The following is a 24234-nucleotide window of genomic DNA, read 5'->3' as shown; positions in this document are numbered from 1 at the left end:
CTATATACTTGAAATTAGCATGACCAAATCTCCTGTGCATCAGGTGTATACATTGGTCATGATATGGAGTGTTGCCAACTGCAGCTTTGCAGCTTGGCTTCCTTGCATTTTGCACAATGTACAAGGAGTCCTTTAAAATACCAGTAGCACACAATTTCCCATTTTTACGTATCTCACAACCATTTTTCTTAAATGTTATGATATATCTTGTTGCAGCCAATTGTGCCACAGATAAAAGGTTTGACTGTAAATTTGGCACATACAACACACCTTTTACAGTTTCTCCCAAGCAGGATAAATACAAGTCACCTTGTCCCATAATTTTGGTCACAAACCCATCAGCCAAAGATACACTTTGTCTTTCAGTTTTAGACAGTGACACAAAAGAGCTTTTACAATTACATAAATGACAATTGGCCCCAGAATCTAACACCCATACATCAGAATTGCACCTTCTCAGCAACCTGTGCAATTTGGGTTGTCTGAAGAGCCTTCTTCTGTGTTGCCCTTGTGTTCTTCTGCTCTGTCTTTCTACTCTTGGGTCTCAAGACACAGTCTTTCTGCAAATGTCCAGCTGAACCACAAGTGAAGCATCACTGGCTGGCTAGTACTGTAGCCTCAGCTTCTTTTCCCTTCTTTTCCCTTGATTTCTGGTACTGCAGCTTTCCAGAAGAGATGTGGGGGTATCTTTCCTCTCTCTTCTCCCATTCAGTGAGCAAGCACTGTGTAACATACGATGGGGTGAGGTCTGCTTCAGGCATAGCCTCCAGGGTACAAATCAGCGTGTCCCACGTTTCATTCAGTGAGGACAGGAGGATATACGATTTTGTGACAGGTGTAAATTCCATTCCTCTCTCCTGCAACTCAATAAAGAGCTGCTGAATATAATGCAGGTGCTCAGGAAGGCTGTCTCCTTCTGCAAGGTAGGCTTTGTACAGCTTTTTTGTCAGGGTAACTTTACTCCCTGTAAAGTTTACATACAAGTCTCTCAAAGCATCCCAAAGTTGCTTAGCAGACTGCATACCTCGCACGTGGATTAGCTGATTCCTCAACTCCCAGGATAATGGTGGCTCTAGCCCGCTCATCCTGACTAAGCCATTCAGCACTAGGATTTTGGGGGGGTTGCTCACCAATTGGCAGCCAAAGATTCTCTCTGCGAAGACACATCTCCATCTTCAGGGCCCAATTCAAGTAGTTGGTCTCTGATAGATGTTCCAGAGGCATCGCTGAGGGCTGGGAGGCAGCCATGGCTTCTTCCTTCTTTTGCAAGTCACCTCGGCTGGCTTCTTTGTCCTGCAGACCGGCAGTGGCTGGAAAATCTCCAGGCGGCTCCAAAGAAAAATCTTCACAGGTCTTTGCTACCTGCCTTTAAATTGTTCATGAGGCGTGAAGCTGATCTCTCTGCTCTCTCTGGGGTTCACTGGGTTTCTTACTGGTTTTACTGGGCCCATAAACTCTTGCAGAGTGCTGGAAAGTGTTTTGCCCAGAGAGATCAGAAAAATCACACACCAGGCATTTCTATAAAAATAAATTTATTTACAGAAAGCACAAAAACATATTTACAGGCTTGTGCATGCACACATGCTCTCAGAGAGGAGAGAGCTCTCTCAGAGAGCTGCTTACTCGGCTGCAAGGCTAAAAACTGAACAAAAGTCCTGCAAGCTGCCTTCCCCTCAGGCAATGCAACTATTAACCCCTAAACGGAGGACAATTAAATTCGACCTCTTCACCCGGCCAATGCTTAAGGAAGTACTTAATTACCATGGTAGCCAAGAGCAGCAAAAGGATGCCAACACATAGAACTAATGGTCATTTTATTGGAAGGGGTGGTAATAGTACCAGGCTGCTTTGGGTATTTGCTGATACCCCAAGACCTGCTGGGCTCAGAACTGACACCTTGCAGTCTGAGTGGTACACTGAGTCTGCATCTCACTTCTCATTTCATTTCCCACAGTACCCTGTCCTTGCATCACTTTGGGACATGGTGGAAAAACAGAAGCTGCTGAGATCAGTGGAATTATATCCAAATAAATCCACAAGAGCCAGAAAAAGGTTGACCAGAAGACTCTTAGATCCGAAGCCAGTCCTGTGTTTATGAGAACTTGCTGACCAGCAACACTATTCAGTTTTTTTCTATGGCTCAAACAAAAGATGCTAGAGTCCAGTGTAGGATTTTTTACTACTTGCGAAACTGAAACATCTAGAAGAACAAATTCTAGGGGCCTGCAAGAATTACAGTATATAACAGCAGGCCAAGGTAATTATGTGGCAGTACACAATCACAGGCATGCTTAATCACCCAACACACCACGGACACAATGAAGTTAATCAGAATAAGAACAATGCTTCCCCTTTTTACTTTGAACCTGCAGGGGGGGCGAATCACTTGTGCCAATTGCTGGAGTTCCTGGGGAAGGCATCGCCACTCACTATACAACTGCCATATGCTTTGCCTTCTTTTACAGCTCTCAAATCAGTAAATGGTCCTATAACTTTGTAGGATGGGGAAGTTTCAGGATGGGTTTTTGGCCCAGCCTAAGTGATTATGACTGTTCTGCATCTTCATCCTTTTTATTTATATCATCCCTGGTTTCCGTAGCCAGTCTAGTTCAATGGCTGTGTTTGCATGATACACTAGCCATTAAGACCATAACCAGTTACAGATAGTCCTCACATACTGATACATCACGTGGCCACCACTTATGACTTACTGCTGGCTTCCCCATTGACTTTGCTTGTCAGAAGCCGGCAGTGAAGCTTCCAAATGATGATCACACAATCATGGGATATTACAACCATTGTAAATGCACGCCAGTTGTGAAGCACCTGAATGGCAATCATGTGACCATGGGGACACTCAAGTTACAGGTTACTTTTTCAGTGCCAGCATAACTTTGAATGGTCACTGAGTGAGCAGTCAGTAAGCAAGGACTACCTGTACTCAATTAACATAATTTTCTAGGTTTGCCCAACATATTGAACCATTAACTAACCAAATGGGTTGAGTCTGCACAACACACTAGGCTAAAATTTGGTTGGCTAATTTGTGGTCCAATAGGTCATGGAAACCTGATCAGCTGTTAGTCTGAAAAACTAAGTAGACCTAGTTCAGATCTCTTAGCAGTCATAAATGTTGCTGAATGATCCTGGATCATTGCCATGGTTTAGCCTAAACTACTATAAAGCATAGGGGACACGGTGGCGCTGCGGGTTAAACCGCTGAGCTGCCGATCAGAAGGTCGGCGGTTCGAAACCGCGCGGCGGGGTGAGCTCCCGTTGTTAATCCCAGCTCCTGCACACCAAGCAGTTCGAAAACATGCAAATGTGAGTAGATTAATTGGTACCGCTTCGGCGGGAAGGTAACGGCGTTCCGTGAGTCATGCCGGCCACATGACCATGGACGGGTCCTTAGGGACAACGCCGGCTCTAAGGCTTAGAAACGGAGATGAGCACCGCCCCCTAGAGTCGGACACGACTGGACTTTACGTCAAGGGAAACCTTTACCTTTACCTTTACTATAAAGCATTATTAGGATAAAATGAGGAAGAAGTTGATCTAAGCATCTTTAATGAAGGGCTGAAGAAAATACAGATGAATGTGATCTCAGCAAGGGCACTTTCATAGTCTTGTGCAGTTGCACAAGCAATTCATAATAAGCATTTTGTTGCCATAGCTGAACCAATGTGATTCACAATGAAAGTGTCCAGAGGTGAGGTTATATATGCACATGATTCTGCATACATTTTCTTCTGCATGGTAGGACGTTTGCACCAACTCACCAATTTAATATTTTCCTTCTACAAAGAGATTTTGCAAAATGCTTGATGCCTACATCCCCAGATGAATGTAACAAATGATTCCATTCAGGATTTCATCAAGATCCATCAACAACCTTGTAATATATGCGCTTCATTTCTCAACATCATTCTTATATTCCTTTGCTACAATACATCACTGGAAAGATGGCACTTAGAGTTATACATCATCTGAACATGTCTCTCTACTGATCTATTGCACGACACATGATTCTTCTTAGATCCACTGGGTTGGAGGGGAAACCATAACTATTGTCATAATTAAAAATGAATGATTATTTAAAGATGGGGAAAACTGTGTTTAGATTCAACTTTTAAGTAGCAGAATTGGGAAGTTCCCAAAACTTTTCAAAGGCAGCATGAGACAAGAAAGATTTGTATTTGAAGAAATGAAGTGGGACTATCAATGAGTACATATTTATGAATGCTAGGGCACATTTCAAGAGGCATGGCTGAGATTAAATTGTAGCTGGCACTGATATTGGCTTTAGAAAATACTTAATGTAAGCTGCTATGGGTTTTATGCCTTTCTCAAAGATTCAGTTTGTTTGACACACAGAACTGGGTCATACAGATGGATAATTGTTCCATGCAAATTCCAGAGCTGAGTTAATCAACCTAGCCCACTAACCCAGAGGAAGTTAGATTTTGCTCCAAATGGGCCCAGTCCACTCCACCTGGTCAACCAATTTCTGCATGTTCTGCAGGCTACTTACAGAGAGTTAATTGTCTCTTCCAACAGAGAGGGTCTATAAATATGGATCAAATCACATATTTATTATGGCCATAGACCAGCATATGGGTCTTTTCTAGGCATTTCATCTCTGTGGTTGCTTTGGTTTTCACTCTTCTGTAGCCACATGGAGGGGAAAGGAGGACAGAAATAGATGAGGTGGGAGTAGCCCTCCCCTCCAAGGCTACCCATAGTGGTTTCCTCATGATCTTTTCTCTGAGGGAGTAAATTGAAATGTCCACTTCACAGTCCCTAGCCAATTTTGGCTGAATTCAAAAAAAGCTAAGCCAGGTCTGATGTGGTTTGTACTTGGATGGAAGGTGTCAAGAAATCTATGGGCTAGGAAGAAGAAGGAGAAGGAGAAGGAGAAGGAGAAGAAGACAATGTCAAACTTCTATATTGTTCCACAAAAACAATATGGATATGAATATGAATATGAGGTCACCAAGAAATTTAAGTTGAGAAACTTTTTCCTTTTTGGGAAGGAAGGAACAGAAATTGCAGACTGCAGACTGATAGTGCTATGAAAGACATTCATAGGCATCCCTCAGCCATCTTGTAATTAAAATAAATGCACCTTCTATCTGAGAATTTCTCTATAATATTTTTCCCCTCTCAAATTTTGAAAGCAATTTCTTTTTCATTAAGTTGTAGAATGCTTGGGGAGGTGCAGAAGAACATTTCTATGCAACACCAAGTAGGACAAATCAACCATAAATTGTATGGGAAACAACTTGGAATTAAGTGGCCGTGTTAACACTGATCCTAATCCAGGTAGCAATAGAGTCTGGAGGGAAGCAAATGTTAGATTCCATCCTGATACAATTTTCAACCTAAAAGATAGAATTTTGAATTTTGTCATTGGCTTGTCTTTGGAAACAGTCAAAAGAAATAAGGTGAAAACCAGGGAATGAATTAAGATGAGAAAAAAAGAGAACTGTCATAGAGTTCTATGACAGAGGAGCAATTTAATTTAAGGATTTCTGTCTGAGAATAGCCTTCAAAATGTGGTACATCCCATTTGCCCTAACTGTGAAATCTGGGCTGTCTCAATTGTTCCCACTAAAGGTGCTCAGGCATATCATGATAAATTTGTTATAGAAAAGTCATCTAAATGTGAAGTGTTATATGATTACAAAATGCATTATTTGATTTCCTATCAATAATTTAACTGCCTGTAGTTTTAATTTCACACACTATCAAGTTCCTTTACAACACACTCAGAATTTGCATCTTAATATTTCAGAGAGAGCGAGAGAGAGAAATGCCATCACGGTGTTTATGATATGATAATACAAATTGTTTGGAGCTGTTCTGAATTACTTAGTAGGGGAGTCTTTTGTTCCATTCAAGGTTGAGTGCCTTCCAAAGAAAAATCTGTGTAATTTTCCAAATTTGGTTAGCCTTCATTAAAGTTTTACTTACCAGATAATTTCTTATGGCATATTTTAATCTTCAGTAAGTAGGACACCTGAGATACAAGGGTTTCCAAGCTCTTTAGCACCATAATTCTTAAGTTGTGTGTTATGAGCTTGCCACTAGTAGCATCTGTAACTTAAAGCCCATTCTTTTGCCTTAGCTTCTGCACTATCTCTGTCTTCTTTCATAACACATCTAGAATACAGTTTCCATATGTCCGGAATTCCCTGGCAAGTCAATTCTTAGACTCTGAATGTCTCCATCAGGCAGGGAATCTGGGCCATTCTAAAATGCCAGAGACTGTTCTTTATTTCTGAAGAGAGTGGAAAAGTTTCTGAGAAACCTGCTCCTCCACATCCCTGACCTTCTTCCTTATATACCATCCTTCTGCTTCAGCGTTCCACTTCTTCCATATCCTTGCTCTTCTTGACTTTCTTATTTCCATCTGTTTTGGTCCTTCCTTCTCCTCTGACCAAACCTAATCATTGTGCTGTTCTATCATGTCCCTTTTGCTCCTCACATTTCTGGCCCTCCACCCACTGCCAGCCCCAACCCTCACCCCATGTCTCCACCTCCCTCTCTCATGCTCCCCAAATTAGGATCCAGCCTTTCCACCTCAAGATCCCTTCTGCCCCTTTTCCCCCCTCCCCCAGGTTAGGGTTAAGCCTTTCCACCCCAGGATCTAGCTTTCCTTTTGTTTTTGATGCTCCCCAGTCTAGGTTGCAGTCTTTCTTTGTTGTAGCTCTTATAACAAGCATTGTAATCATTGATATTTTTACTGGAATGGGATTCAAGAGGAACACAGCGGGAATGTAAATGTGCTTGTGTGTAGGACTGTGTGTTTGCAAAGGTATGAATGGAAGATGGGCCTAATTAGCTATTCAACACAGGTATGAAATTTGCGGCAGGTGTACTGAGAGTGAGGTAGCCTTCTAAATCCATACTCAGACAATGTATCAAACAGTGCCCATGAGTAGCAAAAAGAATGAGGGGTGGTTATTGTCTGGATGCCTTATTTGTCAATCTTTCATTATCATCAGATTGGCCTCTACAGGCAACAGTAGAAAACTGGATGGAAGTCTGGTCTCATCCAGCAAGATTCTTTATCTGTTTTTATGAGAATCTATCACATCATTGTGGTGAGGTTGACATTAGCTAATAACCATCCATATACTAATTTATCAAGAACATTTCTCCTTTTAAACCAGGAACAAAAGAACATGTTTCACATTTCAAAAAATTGATTTCAACAAGACAGAAAAAGGAACAAAACAAACTGTTTCACATAAGCCCAACACTCCAATTACATTTTGTATGTGCCTGAAATTGTCAAACATCACAGAGATAGGCAGGTAACTAGCCAAAATGTTTCACTGCTTACCTTGGACAAACTTTATCTTTCCTTCTGGCAGTTTTAACTACTGGGAGTTTTCAGTTGGATATTTAAGGTACAATGTTATAGGCCCTTGGACAATGTGGAATGTATGTATACAGGACTGTTTGCTTCCTATCTCTGAGTAAGGAGACAGGCTCAGACACCATATCACTACTCCTTTGGAACAGCCACCAGCCTCCACAAGAAATCTTATCCCCACCCCACAAAAAAAAAAAAGGATTGGAAAAGGCTGAGCAGTCTAAAGGATCTTCTTCATATTAAAGTGCTAATCCTTGAGGCTCAGAGAAGTATGCAGACATAAATTGTGCTGTCCCCATTGCCAATCCCTCCTTTGTTATAACAAGTGCTGACATTACTTATCATGGTCCAAGTTAAAGAAGGGGATTGGTGAATTCTCCTGGCTTCATTTCCCCTCTCACCAACTGTCACAGGCCAGTAGAGGTCAACCCCCAATTGGTCTCTAACATGACTTGGGGTGGGCAAGTTTAGAGATAGGCGTTTAGGGGAACACAGGGAAAATTGAGAGAGGTCCCCCAGTGCTCCTCATCACCCCTCCTCTGCGTCTGTTACCCATTAATCGGGGTCTTGTTGAACATGGGTATAGCACTCTTCTGAAAGAGTTCTAAACCCATGTTCACGGGTAACTCTGGTGACAGGTTAAAGGCATGGACAGGGGGCAAGGGCAAACAGGAATGAATGGTAACTAATGAACCAGTCCCATCTCAGAGCTGCGCTTTCATCGCAATCTTCGAGTGGAGCTGGAAGAAATCAGCTTGAGACCAGTTCTTTAACTATTTACAGTCTTTACTATATACAGCAATATACAAGCTAATTCTTACACAGCAATTATACATGGCAAATTCCTACTCACAGTAACACAATAATGCTCAACACCACTTACACTATCCCCAACACAGAACTGTTCATTCATTACTACTTATATGTCATGAGTATGGATGGTGAGCAGGAGGAGGCCCCTATCCAGGGGTAAAAACACATGTGTAGTTTAGAGACTTTGAGCTGTCATTCAAAGAAACCCAGAACAGACTCACCTTCAGTTTTGGGGTTTATCTGTCTGGGTTTTCCCAAGCTTCTTGAGTTTGATAGGATTGATGTCCTGACTAAGCAAAGACCATGCCAAGACAAGGAGAAGGTCTCTGGTGTTTTATTGACTGCTATTGTAGACAGAATATTCTAGAGGTGACGGACTCATCCCTGGGGGAGCTGGGGGTGTTGACGACCGACAGGAAGCTCTGGCGTGGGCTGGTCCATGAAGTCACGAAGAGTCGGAAGCGACTAAACGAATAAACAACATTGTAGACAGAAAATCCTATCAAACTGAAGAAGCATGGGAAAACTCAGACAGATAAACCCCAAAACTCAAGGCAGGCCTGTTCTGGGTTTCTTTGAATGACAGCTCAAAGTCTCTAAACTACGCATGCATTTTCCCCCCTGGATAGGGGCCTCCTCCTGCTCACCATCCATACTCATGACATATATAACCAATATTATGTGCTGAGTCGCTTTACAGGTGTTGGCAATCACATCTCATGAGCCTTCTTCCCTGTTTACTGCTCTCAGCTGTACAACTGCCTTGGCATTTCCACATTCACACAGTAAAATTCCTTTGAACTTGGGTATACCCTGACACCCCATTCCCAAAAACTGCTTTGAGAGAATGGCAGTGTTGGCATCAAGAAACCAAGAAGTCCAGTTCTGACTGTATGACCAGAAGCAGCTGGTGGATGACTACGGAGAAGTTGCCCACTAGGATAGATGTCTAGAATTATCCAATGGCCCAGTCCTCTATAAAGTGAACTGATCCTCTTTCAAACCCATCAAGTTAGTCTAGCCTGCTGTCTCGGGCAGTCCCCCACCCAAGAACTAAGTCTGACCCTGCCCAGACAAGATCAGCCAAGTGCTACCACCTAGCTGAATCTTCAGAATCTTGACTGTAATCAAATTCATTGAAAACCTTCATTATTTAAGTAGCCTTCCTTTCCCCTTCTAGAGGATGTCCTGGTCCTTTCTGAAAGAAGACACTGTTTTAAGGTTAGATTTTCTCTTTCATGCACATCTCCTAAATAGTTATTGGTTTACATAATATTTCCAGTTAATATTGCCCAACTCAAACTGAAAATTGATCTAAAACTTTTTTTTTTTGTGGAGTCCTTGGTGCTCTCTGAGCCTTGTTGTTTTTTTGCAGACGTTTCACTGCCAGACTAGCCAACATCTTCAGTGCAAAGAGGGAGTGGGCCTTGCTCTCAGTTCTCAGTGCCCCCTCTTCGCACTGAAGATGTTGCCTAGTCTGGCAATGAAACGTCTGCAAGAAAACAACAAGGCTCAGAGAGCACCAAGGACTCCACAGTTCAACCCTGAGCTACAAATATTTGCTTCATTTTTTTTTTTTAATTCAACCCTACAGAAACTTTTTGGAGCATTCTCGGAATAGACTGTTGAATTCAGAAAAGCCCTGCCTGGTTACTTTCCTTTTTCACATAACATTCTTATATAAAATTATAGGTCCTATACCGACCCTCACAGCAAAACCCCTTTCTCAACTCCAGCTCTTCATCAGCGCTTAATTTTATCAGCAGTTTCCTTTCAGCTGTATAAATCTGGATTACCTCTAGATGGCAGCCAAGACATGAAAAATTCATACTTCTTACTGCCACCTAATGGTCTAAAGGTTGAACAGAGAAGGAATCTTTAAAAAAAATGTTCAACCATCCATCCTACAACAGCAAAGAAAAAAGAAAAAGAAATACAGTGCATAAATAAACCAGAGTGTTGATCCAACTGGAGGAGATTTTTCCATGTTGGAGGACGTTGGGCATGGCTCGAAGTTCACCAGCTGTGGACCATAAAATCTCGCATTAAAGCTCTAGGGACAGCAGAACAGTACAGACCAATTCCAGGAGTGCTGTAGGGAGTCACTGTGGGGACCACAAGATTTAGACCGGCATGGTTTTCTGCTGGGTCTGAGATCTAGTTCTAGACCCAAACACTAAGCAATCCCTGGGTTTAAAACATGCAAAAAGCAGTAATGATTTAAGACATAATTGAACGATATGTAACTGATCCTTACGGGAGTCACACAGAAAAGACTGAATTACTTGGGGGAAACTGACTTGGCACATGCACTGAAAGTCTGAAACGCCAGCTAAATGGATGGAATGTCCACGTTCAGAGGCAATACATAAAGCGGCTGATGGAACAGAAAATGGATAAAATGTTTGCCTTCCAGTACTGCTTTTTGTGAACATCCTAAATATTTTTTGCAATTTTGGCACCATGGAAAAAAAAAGCCTGACCAAGACAGAACTTAATTGTAAATTAGCAGTTTCATCCTTTCATTCTTCTTCTCTGGGAAGGTCTTATGAGTTTGTCCATGTGTGAAGCAAAGATGCCACCCCCGGAGACCCCCTAAATTTAGAAGGGGGTTCAGTATGATTATTCCTACTTAGCTTCAGAGGAGAACCAGTTTGGTGTAGTGCTTAAGGCACTGGACTAGAAACCAGGAGACTGTGAGTTCTAGTTCTGTCTTAGGCACAAAGCCAGCTGGGTGGCCTTGGGCCAGTCCCTCTCTCTCAGCCCTAGGAAGGAGGCAATGGCAAACCACTTCCAAAAATCTTGCCAAGAAAACTGCAGGGACTTTTCCAGGTAGTCACCAGGAGTCAACACTGACTCAAAGATGTGCACACGCATGCGCGCTCACACGCACACACACTTACCTTCAGGGAGCTGGATCCTCCCCTGACTGCAGATCTTCCTTATTTAAGATTTGTGATGCTTTATTCACTATTATTTACTTGCTGGATTTTTGGGGAAGGAGCAGGCTAAAAGAATGGTCACAGAACACTAAGAAGAGAAATCTCCTTTGTTGCAATGGGTTGTTGTTATGTGTTTGTAATACTCTGGACTCATTGGAGCAAGGCCAGGGTTCACTTTATTCCTTGCTGGTTTCAGGGCAGTTCTGTTGGGACTCCAAAGGGGAACCAGAGAACTGAACTAAGAGATGGAGACAGTAACAGAACCACAGCAAACTTGTAGAGTGTTATTTGAATGATTTAGTAAACCTTGTTATGTTTAGTTGATTGGATGACTGGGCCTCTGATTTTTGCTGAAGTCAAAACATTACATGTTTCTGGTCAATATTTGAATTGCATTTTTGTTTTGTTTTGTTTTGCTTGTCAAAGAAGCAAGGAAGAAGACTTTTGAGAAATAGAATCAATATTTGGGGGAGTTGGAATCATAATTTCCTGGGGCCCCTTTTTCTCCTTTTTATTTCCTTATCGTGGTTATTAATTCTTAGGTGACATCATATTGTTAATACCATTGTATGTGCATTTCTTATGTTGAATAGTTTACTGTCATAAAATAAAAATAAAAAATAAATTCTTTGCTTACCCCCAAAGACATATAATTGTGAGTGTGTATGTGTGTATGTGTGTATATAAGGGACGCAGTGGCGCTGCGGGTTAAACCACTAAGCTGCTGAGCTTGCTGATTGGAAGGTCGGCGGTTCGAATCCGCGTGACGGGGCGAGCTTCCGTTGCTAGTCCCAGCTCCTGCCAACCTAGCAGTTCAAAAACATGCAAATGTGAGTAGATTAATAGGTACTGCTTTGGCGGGCAGGTAACAGCATTCCGTTTAGTCATGCCGGCCACAGGACCACGGAAGTGTCTACGGACAAACGCCGGCTCTTCGGCTTTGAAATGGAGATGAGCACTGCCCCCTAGAGTTGGACACGACTGGACTTAATGTCAAGGGAAACCTTTACCTTTACCTGTGTGTGTATATACACATACACAGAGAGAGATGTACAATAATAGCACTGTGTGGTGAAAGCCAGTGTGATGTATTGGTCAAGGGTTGGACTGATCCTAGGGAGACCCAGGTTCAAATCCATCCTCAGCCATGGAAATTCCCTAGGTAACCAGCCTGCCTCATATAGTTCTTGATTTTTAACACATTCTGAGGCCATTTCCAATTTCAACTACTAGTGATTCTCCCCTATTTTATGAAGGACTCTTAAATGAACTTAGCTCTTTAGAGCCTAGCTCTAAAACTGAATACAACATGTAGCTGTACCTGTTTCACATGTTCCTAAGAGTATCTGGTACAAGGACTGATGTCATCAGAAGCAGGATGGATTTTGAAGATGGAATGGATTTAATACCAATACGAGTTATTTTCCAAAATCCATAACTGATGAGAGAAGATTGACTGAGTGAGTCTTGATCAGTCCTGATCTGGATTCTATATTTATAGGCCATATCTACGTATGGCCCCCAACAGAAAAGAAGATGAACATCTTCTCAGCTCCCCGCAAAACAATCAGCCTCCAATATTGAAAAATGTCTTCTTTGTCAAAAACATCAGAAACAGATTTAAGACAGGGAACATTAATAGAGCAGAACCAAACACAAAATTTACCCTCATTATCTTTGGAAAGAGATAATTTTTGCTGGAACAAAATGTACTCAGTTCTTGAAATGTACTCAAGAGTTGTAATTATTATTCAACTTGAGTGAAACTGGGATCAGGCATGGAGCTGCGGTGAATATTCAGATGCTTAAGTTTAAATTGAAATTATGTCATTAGTTTCATTTCTTATATAATAAAGAAGCATGTGAGTCTTGAAGACCTGATTTACAAACATCTTACTAATAAGAACTCTTATGAGTAGGATGGTTTACTAATAGGAGAATCCTACTAATAGGAAAGGTTGCAATTACAAGCCAAAATTATTTCATTGATTTACCTCTGTGTTTATAATTTTAATACTACCTTTCAAATCAAAAACACTTTCTCAAAGGGGGAACATAATGCATATATATATATTTTAACACAAGTAATTTAATATCAATTACAGGCATGTGAATTAAGCAAGATCTAATTTGAATCATTGATTTGATGAGTCAAATCAGATTTTCCCTGATTCAAATGCTTCTAATTATTATGAAGATTAGTTTTGTTTTTTAAAATGCACATGCTCTGAAATCTGTTGAATTATGAAATTCACAAAAGCCTGGCTCTATCCTTATCCAGATGTATGGTACATCCACATCTGGAATATTTTATACAGTTCTGGTGACCATATTTGAAAAAAGATATAACTGAGGAAAGTGTGGAAAAGAACAACTAAAATTATGAAGAATTCAAACACCTGTCTTGCAAGAAAAGGCAGGAATGTTTGGGACACTTGAACTTGGAAAAAATATAGGAAAGATGCATAAAATCACACCTGGCATGAAAAAGTTGCACAAGGAGATATTCTTCCAGGATTATCCAGTGAAGCTGATTGGAATGAGATTTAGAACAGACATAGAAGAAAAATATTTCTTCACAGGGCACATAATTAACCTGTGGAATTCATTATACAAGATTTGCTAGGGACCACTATCTTGGATAGATTTGAAAGCAGATGGCTGTAAATTCCTGGAGGACAGATATATCAAGGGCTATCAGTCTCAAACACTCAGTGTTATATCTAGGCTTGTGGGTAGCATGCCTCTGAATACTAATTGCAGAAGAAAGATGCAAAAAAGGGGTATGTCTTCATCTCCTTCTTGTGAGCATCTTAAAGCTCTCTGGTTGATCTCCATTAAAACAAATTGCTGGAAAAAGATGGGCCTTGCCTGGATCCAGCAGGGCTATTCTTATGTTCTTATGAGATGTCAGATTGACTCAACACTTTCATTCAAATACACAGTTCCAAGGGGTGATGTGATGAAATCACCTTCAAATCAAAGCTTTGCACAGCTCTAATATCAATAATATACAGATTAAAACTTTTTTTCAAAGCTCTATCCCTAACTGACATTGATCCCGGGCTTCAGCAATTCATGCTTGCTGTTCATATTTGGACTAGTACCAATCCTTTAAACACAGGGTTACCATTAAAGATTCATCAGAATATACAACAGCTTTAGCATGTATCTGCTTCAAATCTGTCAGGCCTTCAAGGTAGTCCACGCATGAAACCAAAACCATGAGTACTAATGCTACCTTTATTGTAAGGTTATAGTAATAGAATCTTGCAAGTCTGAAAGCACTCCCCCACCCCCCAGTCCCTGCCTTTACTTTCCAGAGAACTAAGGAGGGTCCCTTCGAGATGCTTTCTCCACCTCCCCATCCCTCCTTTGAACTCAGATTTCTCTTATCAGACTGTTGTCTAGGTTGCGGCTCTTCCTCCTGTCTCCCAAGGTCATTCTCACAACCCATTACAAAACCTAAGCTTGGGCATTATAAATATACTATGTGAGTTCATCTGCATCATTTTCCACTGATCTTGATCGCTGACCAAAACCAGGAACATCTTCTTCCTCTCCACCCTTTCATTCTTAGTCCTTAAATGCTGAGATTATACTCTAAAATGTGTTGGACCAGAAGAAAGAAGTGAACAAGGCCAGGACAAAAATGGAATTTGATTTCTCTTTGATTTTGACTTGAATTAAAATTGCATGAATTCAATAGAACTGTGATTACTCCCAGTGTATCCAAAAGAGTGCAGAAAAAAATAAGTTTGGAGAGTCGATCTGAAAGGGATTTGATCATAACACTGAACTAAACCCTTTGAATCATTTCACCAATTTGGATGGATTAGCAATCAATTTGGATTGAAGCATCAAACCAAATTGATTTTCCAAATCAATATGAATTATTGCTGATTCAGATCAAAGCCAATCTGTGCACCCCTAATATTTATTTTTCTATCCCATGAAAAAGCAATTAAAAATTGTTGGCAAAGACTGAAAGAGCTGGCATAGCTCTAGAATCTCCAACTGTTTCTTGACATGCAAGGACCGCAGCCTAATAAAGAAAAAGTGCATTGTATTTTACAACCTGAGTCCTTCTCCTGAGACACCACAAAGAATTCTGAGAATAATGTCAAATATTTTTGTTTTCCCTATAGAACACTAACACACTAACCTATTTTTATGGATACGTGATAGCCAACAAGCATATTCTTACCGTAATTAATGTAAATTTCAGCTTGATTATCCCATAAGTGTGCAATTAGTCACTTTACAATGGAGATTACAGGTACAAGATGAGATAATGGACACTTAACTCTACCTCAATTACAGACAGATTGCTCCCGGTTAATTGAATTAACTATTATGAGTGACCACAGAAGACCATCTGTTTGTTTGCAACCTTATATTGTTCTAATTTAAAATCCCCACCCACCGCCCCAGCAGAATGCATCAAACTGTGCCTACCTTTAGGCCTCTGCAGCTCCATTCTGATGAGCTGGAAGAGGAAAATGTTTCTTTAGAAACAGTCAGAAAATTCTACAGGCAATGTGTGAAAAACTAAAGCCATTTAATTATCAGATATCATCTGGAGGCTACGCAGGAGGGAACTGATTTGGCTGACCATGCTCTTTAAAAGAAACCCTTTGCAGAAACTTTTTTTTTACATATTGCTAGCAAAATATCTGCATTCTGAAGGAAGGCTGTATCTACTACAGAGAATCTCACCCCAGTCAGTGGGGAAAAATCTCCCCACTCCTCCTTCATGGTAAAAATTAAGACCATTTTCTACCATAAAGGTGGGAATGACAACCCTTTCTCTTATTTAAGAAAAAGAAACAAACACATCCTTCTGATTTAACAAAATAATAGAATTATAGAGTTGGAAAGTGCTTCGGAGATCATCTAACCCCATCTTCTGCTCAGCAGAATCTGCTAAATGTGTAATAATTCCCTGCTTGGAGTCCTTAATCCAACATCTCTTTTTTTTAACATAAATTGTCTGTGAAAATATTAGTTAGTGCTTTCCTTTGAGACAGTCTCAAATTTACACTTGATGTACCCTTAGGGATATCCTCAGGAGGGGTTTAAAAAGTCAAGATGGTGTTCATGATCACATGATCAAAGTGCCAGCTGTTTTTGCAATGGGGGAGCTTCAGTTGCACAGCTGTGACTGCCATCTTGACATTTTTGATCCTCTCCACGAACACATTCCTTGAAAGTCGGAAGGGAACAGGCCATTTATGTTGTATTTCAGTTGCAGTGTAAAATAATCAGAAACAAGGGAAACTCAAGATACTTTACTCCCTGGCATTTATTTATTTATTTGCTTATTTTCTATCCTGCCTTTATTATTTTTATAAATAACTCAAGGCAGTTACATGAATATTGCATAGATATATGATGCAGAATACCTTCAAGACAGCTGAAATAAGCAGCCAAAACTCACTGTTGGATAGAAACCTTTTGGTGGGCAAAACAGGAACAAGAGCCATAAAGCCATTGGAACTGAATACTGAAATTCCAATTTAATTCATTGCAAAACACCACCAGAGATACAGGTATTTCCAGGATGAAGAAAATACATGCTGGAAATATATAGTCACCTACATGAAAGCCAGCTGGGTGACCTTGGGCCAGTCCCCCTCTCTCAGCCCAAGAGCCAATCAGGCATAGTAGGAGAGTTCTAGTCCCACCTTAGGCATGAAAGCTGGCTGAGTGACCTTGGGCCAGTCCCTCTCTCTCAGCCCAAGAGCCAATCAGGCATGGTAGGAGAGTTCTAGTCCCGCCTTAGGCATGAAAGCCGGCTGGGTGCCTTGGGCCAGTCCCTCTCTCTCAGCCCAAGAGCCAATCAGGCATAGTAGGAGAGTTCTAGTCCCACTTTAGGCATGAAAGCCGGCTGGGTGACCTTGGGCCATTCCCTCTCTCTCAGCCCAAGAGCCAATCAGGCATGGTAGGAGAGTTCTAGTCCCACCTTAGGCATGAAAGCCAGCTGGGTGACCTTGGGCCATTCCCTCTCTCTCAGCCCAAGAGCCAATCAGGCATGGTAGGAGAGTTCTAGTCCCACCTTAGGCATGAAAGCCGGCTGGGTGACCTTGGGCCGGTCCCTCTCTCTCAGCCCAAGAGCCAATCAGGCATGGTAGGAGAGTTCTAGTCCCACCTTAGGCATGAAAGCCGGCTGGGTGACCTTGGGCCAGTCCCTCTCTCTCAGCCCAAGAGCCAATCAGGCATGGTAGGAGAGTTCTAGTCCCGCCTTAGGCATGAAAGCCGGCTGGGTGACCTTGGGCCAGTCCCTCTCTCTCAGCCCAAGAGCCAATCAGGCATGGTAGGAGAGTTCTAGTCCCACCTTAGGCATGAAAGCCGGCTGGGTGACCTTGGGCCAGTCCCTCTCTCTCAGCCCAAGAGCCAATCAGGCATGGTAGGAGAGTTCTAGTCCCACCTTAGGCTTGAAAGCCAGCTGGGTGACCTTGGGCCGGTCCCTCTCTCTCAGCCCAAGAGCCAATCAGGCATGGTAGGAGAGTTCTAGTCCCACCTTAGGCATGAAAGCCGGCTGGGTGACCCTGGGCCAGTCCCTCTCTCTCAGCCCAAGAGCCAATCAGGCATGGTAGGAGAGTTCTAGTCCCACCTTAGGCTTGAAAGCCAGCTGGGTGACCTTGGGCCGGTCCCTCTCTCTCAGCCCAAGAGCCAATCAGGCATGGTAGGAGAGTTCTAGTCCCGCCTTAGGCATGAAAGCCGGCTGGGTGACCCTGGGCCAGTCCCTCTCTCTCAGCCCAAGAGCCAATCAGGCATGGTAGGAGAGTTCTAGTCCCACCTTAGGCATGAAAGCCAGCTGGGTGACCTTGGGCCATTCCCTCTCTCTCAGCCCAAGAGCCAATCAGGCATAGTAGGAGAGTTCTAGTCCCACCTTAGGCATGAAAGCTGGCTGGGTGACCTTGGGCCAGTCCCTCTCTCTCAGCCCAAGAGCCAATCAGGCATGGTAGGAGAGTTCTAGTCCCGCCTTAGGCATGAAAGCCGGCTGGGTGCCTTGGGCCATTCCCTCTCTCTCAGCCCAAGAGCCAATCAGGCATAGTAGGAGAGTTCTAGTCCCACCTTAGGCATGAAAGCCGGCTGGGTGACCTTGGGCCATTCCCTCTCTCTCAGCCCAAGAGCCAATCAGGCATGGTAGGAGAGTTCTAGTCCCACCTTAGGCATGAAAGCCGGCTGGGTGACCTTGGGCCGGTCCCTCTCTCTCAGCCCAAGAGCCAATCAGGCATGGTAGGAGAGTTCTAGTCCCACCTTAGGCATGAAAGCCGGCTGGGTGCCTTGGGCCAGTCCCTCTCTCTCAGCCCAAGAGCCAATCAGGCATGGTAGGAGAGTTCTAGTCCCGCCTTAGGCTTGAAAGCTGGCTGGGTGTCCTTGGGCCAGTCCCTCTCTCTCAGCCCAAGAGCCAATCAGGCATGGTAGGAGAGTTCTAGTCCCACCTTAGGCATGAAAGCCAGCGGGTGACCTTGGGCCATTCCCTCTCTCTCAGCCCAAGAGCCAATCAGGCATGGTAGGAGAGTTCTAGTCCCACCTTAGGCATGAAAGCCGGCTGGGTGACCTTGGGCCGGTCCCTCTCTCTCAGCCCAAGAGCCAATCAGGCATGGTAGGAGAGTTCTAGTCCCGCCTTAGGCCTGAAAGCCGGCTGGGTGACCTTGGGCCAATCCCTCTCTCTCAGCCCAATTCACCTCACAGGGTGGTTGTTGTGGGGAAAAGAGGAGGAGGAAGGAGCATTAGGTATGTTCGCTGCCTTGAGTTATTTATAAAAAAATAATAAAGGCGAGATAGAAAATTAAATAAATAAAAAAATCTCACCAAGTGCATTTACCCCACATCTCATCTTCTTCAACCATTGGATGGGGCCAAGGAGATTTTACTGACTGTCTCTTTCCCCAACACTCTCCATTACAAGGAAAGAGACAGGAAAACTCTCAAGGTTATAATGGTACGTGCCAATCTTGTGAATACCCAGATCAGCATCACAGTGGCAGACAGTCTTGGGGATGTTTGGAATGTGCTGAGGATGTACTGCAGGTGGTCTCACAAAAGTACTTATTTATTTAAAACATTTTTGTGGACACCCAGCTTAACTAAGGTGACTCTGGGCAGCTTACCAACAAACAAACAAAAAACAACAAAACCTAACAAAACAAAATAAAAAACCCACAATTTTTAGATGTACCATAGAAGATAAGCAGGGCCCAGCTGGGTCAAACTCCAGGCACATCTTGTCCAGCAGTCCTTTCTCACAAGGACCAACCAACTTCCCAAAGAAACAATTAAATGACAATTCTAATATAAGCAACACCATCATCCATTGGGGCTCCAGCACATCACAACCTAAAGGCCCAGCCACAAATTCATTGACCAGATTACAGATTGATGGGTTTGCTCCTTATCACCTTCTCTAGCTTCCCATGATGTTCTTCACCATCCCAGCTTACATTTTTTTTTCCCTCCTGGGTTGGACTGGTGTGTCCACCTAAAAGAAACCAAGCACTAAGCCACAACAGCTCCAGTTATTTATTTATTTAAGAATATCTATAGGGCTCAGGGGCTTTGCTATAAATAAACAGGATTCTCAAGGCTGAAGCTTTGCTTTACAGTATGTCATCTTCCCATTTATTTACTCTTTGCTTGTTTGTTTCAATTAAAAGAATCTAAAACTAAATTAAAGTCAGATAGAATAGATAACCTGGTGGCTATTCCATTGCTTACTTCTGCTGTATTATAAGCAGTTAAGGAAACTGGCCACAAAGGATGATTCAAGTTTCATCCTTTTGCAGTGTAAGAAAGTATTCTGTGTTCATCACTTACCAACCCCCCACTCCCCCCATTATTCCACTTGGATTAGACATCTTGCATACTGTCTCTCATACATGTCAACTGTGGTCACAACTTCTGTAGGAAACAATTAAGCCCCAACACTCAGACCTCACAGGTTAAGGAGGCAAAATGGTCATTTCAGAAGTTCTCAGCATGCAGTTTCCAGGAATTGCAAGATTATCATCAATAAACAATTGCTTCCCAAACCAGCTGGTTACGTATTCCCATTGTAGTGCGGCAATTTCTCGTGGCATAGAGATTGCAGCTGAGGGGGCTCATGTAAATGAGGAATTGCCTTCCCACCTGACAATTTCAGCCCACCTGAAATTAGTATTTTACTGGCATCCTTAAGAACTTGACTGGCAGGCAGTGACAGAGCAGCCCAGACTGGGCCAGGTTGACTGCATAAGTAAGCAATAGAGAAGTGCTGTGTTGACTGATTAATTCAATCCCCAGAGAGGTTTAATGTCCTGTAAGAAAGGAAAATACATTATCGATTAATTACAGACTCTGTGAAAGAATGTTCCTGCCGAGAGGACCATATGTGTCAATGCTGTGTACTAGGACTCGTAGGCCCAGCACTTTCCATCCACCCCAATCACGCGGCACATGACACAGTTCAATAGATTCAGAGAAACCCAAGACTTTTGCTGGAGGGGAACAATTGTCTCTCTAGTAGAGTGTTTCTCAATCTTAGCCATTGTAAGATTTGTGGACTCCTAAATGTCTACTTCTAAATGGACTTCAGCCTAGATGTGCTGCTCTGACTGCTCTTTTGACCATCACCCTCAGCGCATTATATAAACACAGAGCATGTGCAAAGTAGGAGTGAGGAGGTTGGTATACAACAGATGAAGTCTCCACACATATTATCTCCGTATGTCATGTTCCCGTTCCGATGTTTATGGTTCCTCGTAACGTTTCACATGTCATATCTGCAGTTGCGTGCCTGCCTGGCCACGCTGGTAAATTTCCTTTGTGCTGATTTGTGATCTTCTGGAATGTATGTTTGGGTTATCTCTGCTGTTCAAGGTTACTTTCTCAGGCCGATTCTAACGGTTGCTAGCATCTGGGGTGGGTGGTTGCTATGCTAGCCTGAGGGGAGGGTTCGCAACGGGAGCAAGGCTTTTTAAGTTTGTAATTGGCGCGCTTTTGCTCATTCTCAGCTTTCTTCGTACTTTGCATACTATTCATTCAATAAATTAGTTTTCTCTAGTAATTACTGATGAGACTCCTTTTATTGGAATAGGCAATCATTACATAAAGCTGAGAATCTTTTAATATCAGTCTGCTAGCATCCATCCAGTTTCCTGTGAGGAGTTTAATTAGCGATGACTGAAACTGCCCCAACCTCAACCACCGGCTCGGGGGAAAGTCAGCTCTCCAGAGGTGGGGAACAAGAGCCCATGGGACCGCGGAGAGAGGGGACTCTCACGCCAGGGTCGGATGACCTCTCCGAGGCAACGGATTCCAGTTGCGATACGGAGAAGGCAGTGAAGTCAGTGGTAGTCAAGAAGACGGAGGGACCCTTGTATGGGTCGCCACCAGCCCCAGCCAAGCTGGTGTATTCCTCGCTGTTTCCGACCGTGCAGATCACCAAAAGGACAAGAGCAGTGACACCAACGGAGATGGAGACGGAGAAATCCCAGCAGCTGGAGGCGAGGATGAAATCCATAGAGGATTTGTTGGCAAAGTTAACCTTTACCAGGGACACTCAGAAAAAGGAAAAGATGGGAGGTGAAGAAGGTAGTGACTCTCCTGACACCTCCGCGTCCCCAACCCCCCCTCCCCCCATAGACAAACAGGGAAAGCAACGGAAATATTGGGGGGGAGGGCCCCCGCCGAGCAGGCCTCCAAAGAAAGCCTCCTTACCTTCCCCAAGTAGGGAGCAGAAGGAGAGAGGACGGAGCCGGGAGGGGGGGAGACGTGTGAAACTTCGACTGGCAGAGGCTCAAGAAATAGCGCCAGAGGGGCAGGAGGAAGAGCCACCACAGCCACGAAGGGCTAAGCACAAAAAGAGACACGATAGCCCAACCCGGGTCCGATATCGAGACTTTAATGTGAAGTTTAATGGGGATCCCACAAAGCTGTCATTTTTTTTGACGAATGCACACAGCTATATGGAAGAGTTTGGGAGCGTGTTTCGTTCTGAGCGGGCTAAGATTAATGCTGTCGCGACCCAATTAGAGGAGAGGGCAGCAGACTGGTTCGTGAGACTGGTTGACATGGACGCTTTGGAGTTGGATTGCTTTGATGATTTCATGTGGGCAATGAAAATGCATTTTGGTGATCCTCTAGCTGAGGAAAAAGCAAAGGTAGCCCTAAGGGAGTTGGTTCAAGGCTCCAGATCAGTCTCGGATTATGCGCTGGAGTTTCAAGCACTCTCCAGCAAAGTACAGGATTGGTCTGCCACCACCCTTGTAGAGATGTTCAAAGATGGACTAAGACCAGATATACTACGATGGGCGGTTGTACGGGACGACCCAGCAACGCTGTATGAGTGGATACAATTGGCTGCGAAGGTTGAGCAAGCCCAAGCTAAGTATACTCAAACTAAAAGAGGTCCCAAACAACAAGCGATGGGGAAACCTACAAGGCCAGCAGCTACTGCTAGCAAACCAGTGAGACGGTCGTGGCAAGAAGAAAAAGAAAGCCGTTTTGCCAAAGGATTGTGCCTGCGGTGTGGTAAGGAGGGGCACCTGGCAGCTGCATGTCCCCGCAGGAAGCCAGAGGAACGGAGAGACAGATCGGGGGGGAAATCACCAGTGGCACCGAGGAAGCTGAAAGCGACAGTAGCAGAGCTGGTGGAGGATGCAGACTTGTTTTATGGTGGGCAAGACGAAAAAGAAGCCTCCCAACCGGCAGAAAACTCCAGCCACCTGCTCTAAAAAGCGCCAAAGAGCAGGTGGAAGAAGAGGGGCGCGATCATGTCTCGGTGAGTGGAAATTTCCCAACGTTAACCGTGAGACTTAAGCTCGGTTCCCCTACAAAAACTGTGGAACTATGGGCTATGATTGATTCTGGATGCTCACGTTCCTTAATGCATCCTGATGTAGTAGCTGCTTTGGAGTTACCCACCTTCCCGTTGAAACGTCCCATGATTTTCACCCAATTGGATGGATCTATATCGGGGGGAAAACCAGTCACCCAGTCTACAGTGGCTTTGCAACTGGGTAGCCACTGGGAAAAGTTGCCCTTTGTAGTTGCACCGGTGGGTGGTCCCTTGGTCATTCTGGGGATGCCTTGGTTTGTTCAACAGAACCCTAGTATAAACTGGGTACACCGAACTGTTACTTTTGCAGATGGGTTCTATAAAGCCCCTCCTGGGGATGATGAGGAGGAGGATACCAATGTGGGGAGGGCAGCACTGTCAATGCTGCATACCCTCGCTGTACCATTGGAAGGGCTACCGGACCAATACCAGGACTTTGCCGATGTGTTTGGGGAGAAGGAGGCAGATCGGCTGCCGCCTCATCGGAAAACTGACTGTGCCATTGAAATTCTTCCCAATGCCAAGTTGCCCAAACCAAGGGTATATGCAATGACCCCAAAGGAATTGGCTACTCTTCGTGAATTCATAGACAAAAACTTACAGCGGGGCTTCATAGAACCAGCCAATTCACCAGTGGGTGCTCCAGTACTCTTTAGATCAAAGAAAGACGGAACTTTAAGACTATGCACGGATTTCCGTGGGTTAAATGCAGTCTCCCTATTAAACAAATCTCCCCTCCCGGTCATCAAGGAAATGTTAGCCCACTTGGCGGGGGGGAAAATCTTCTCTAAATTGGACTTAAGGGAGGCGTATTATCGCATTCGCATTCGGGAGGGGGATGAATGGAAAACAGCTTTTAATTGTGCATTTGGGGCTTTTCAGTATAAAGTGTTACCATTTGGATTGGCTGGGGCACCTGGGGTTTTTATGCAGTTGATAAATGAGGTCTTGCACGACCACTTGTTCAATGGGGTTTTGGTTTATTTAGATGATGTGTTAATATATTCAAAAACCATGAGGGAACATGTGCAATTGGTTAGGCAAGTGTTAACCAAATTGAGAAAGGCTGACTTGTATGCCAAGCTATCCAAATGTGCATTTCATCAAACACAAATTGATTATTTGGGGTATAGGATTTCAGATAAAGGCATTGAAATGGATCCTGCCAAAATTGAGGCTATTTTAGTATGGGAGCCCCCACGCACACGCAAACAGCTGCAATCGTTTCTCGGATTTGCGAATTTTTATCGTCCATTTTTGGAAAAATTTGC

Source organism: Candoia aspera, chromosome 2 (assembly GCF_035149785.1).
Source record: "Candoia aspera isolate rCanAsp1 chromosome 2, rCanAsp1.hap2, whole genome shotgun sequence".
Classification (NCBI taxonomy): domain Eukaryota; kingdom Metazoa; phylum Chordata; class Lepidosauria; order Squamata; family Boidae; genus Candoia; species Candoia aspera.
This window is presented reverse-complemented; position numbering follows the sequence as displayed.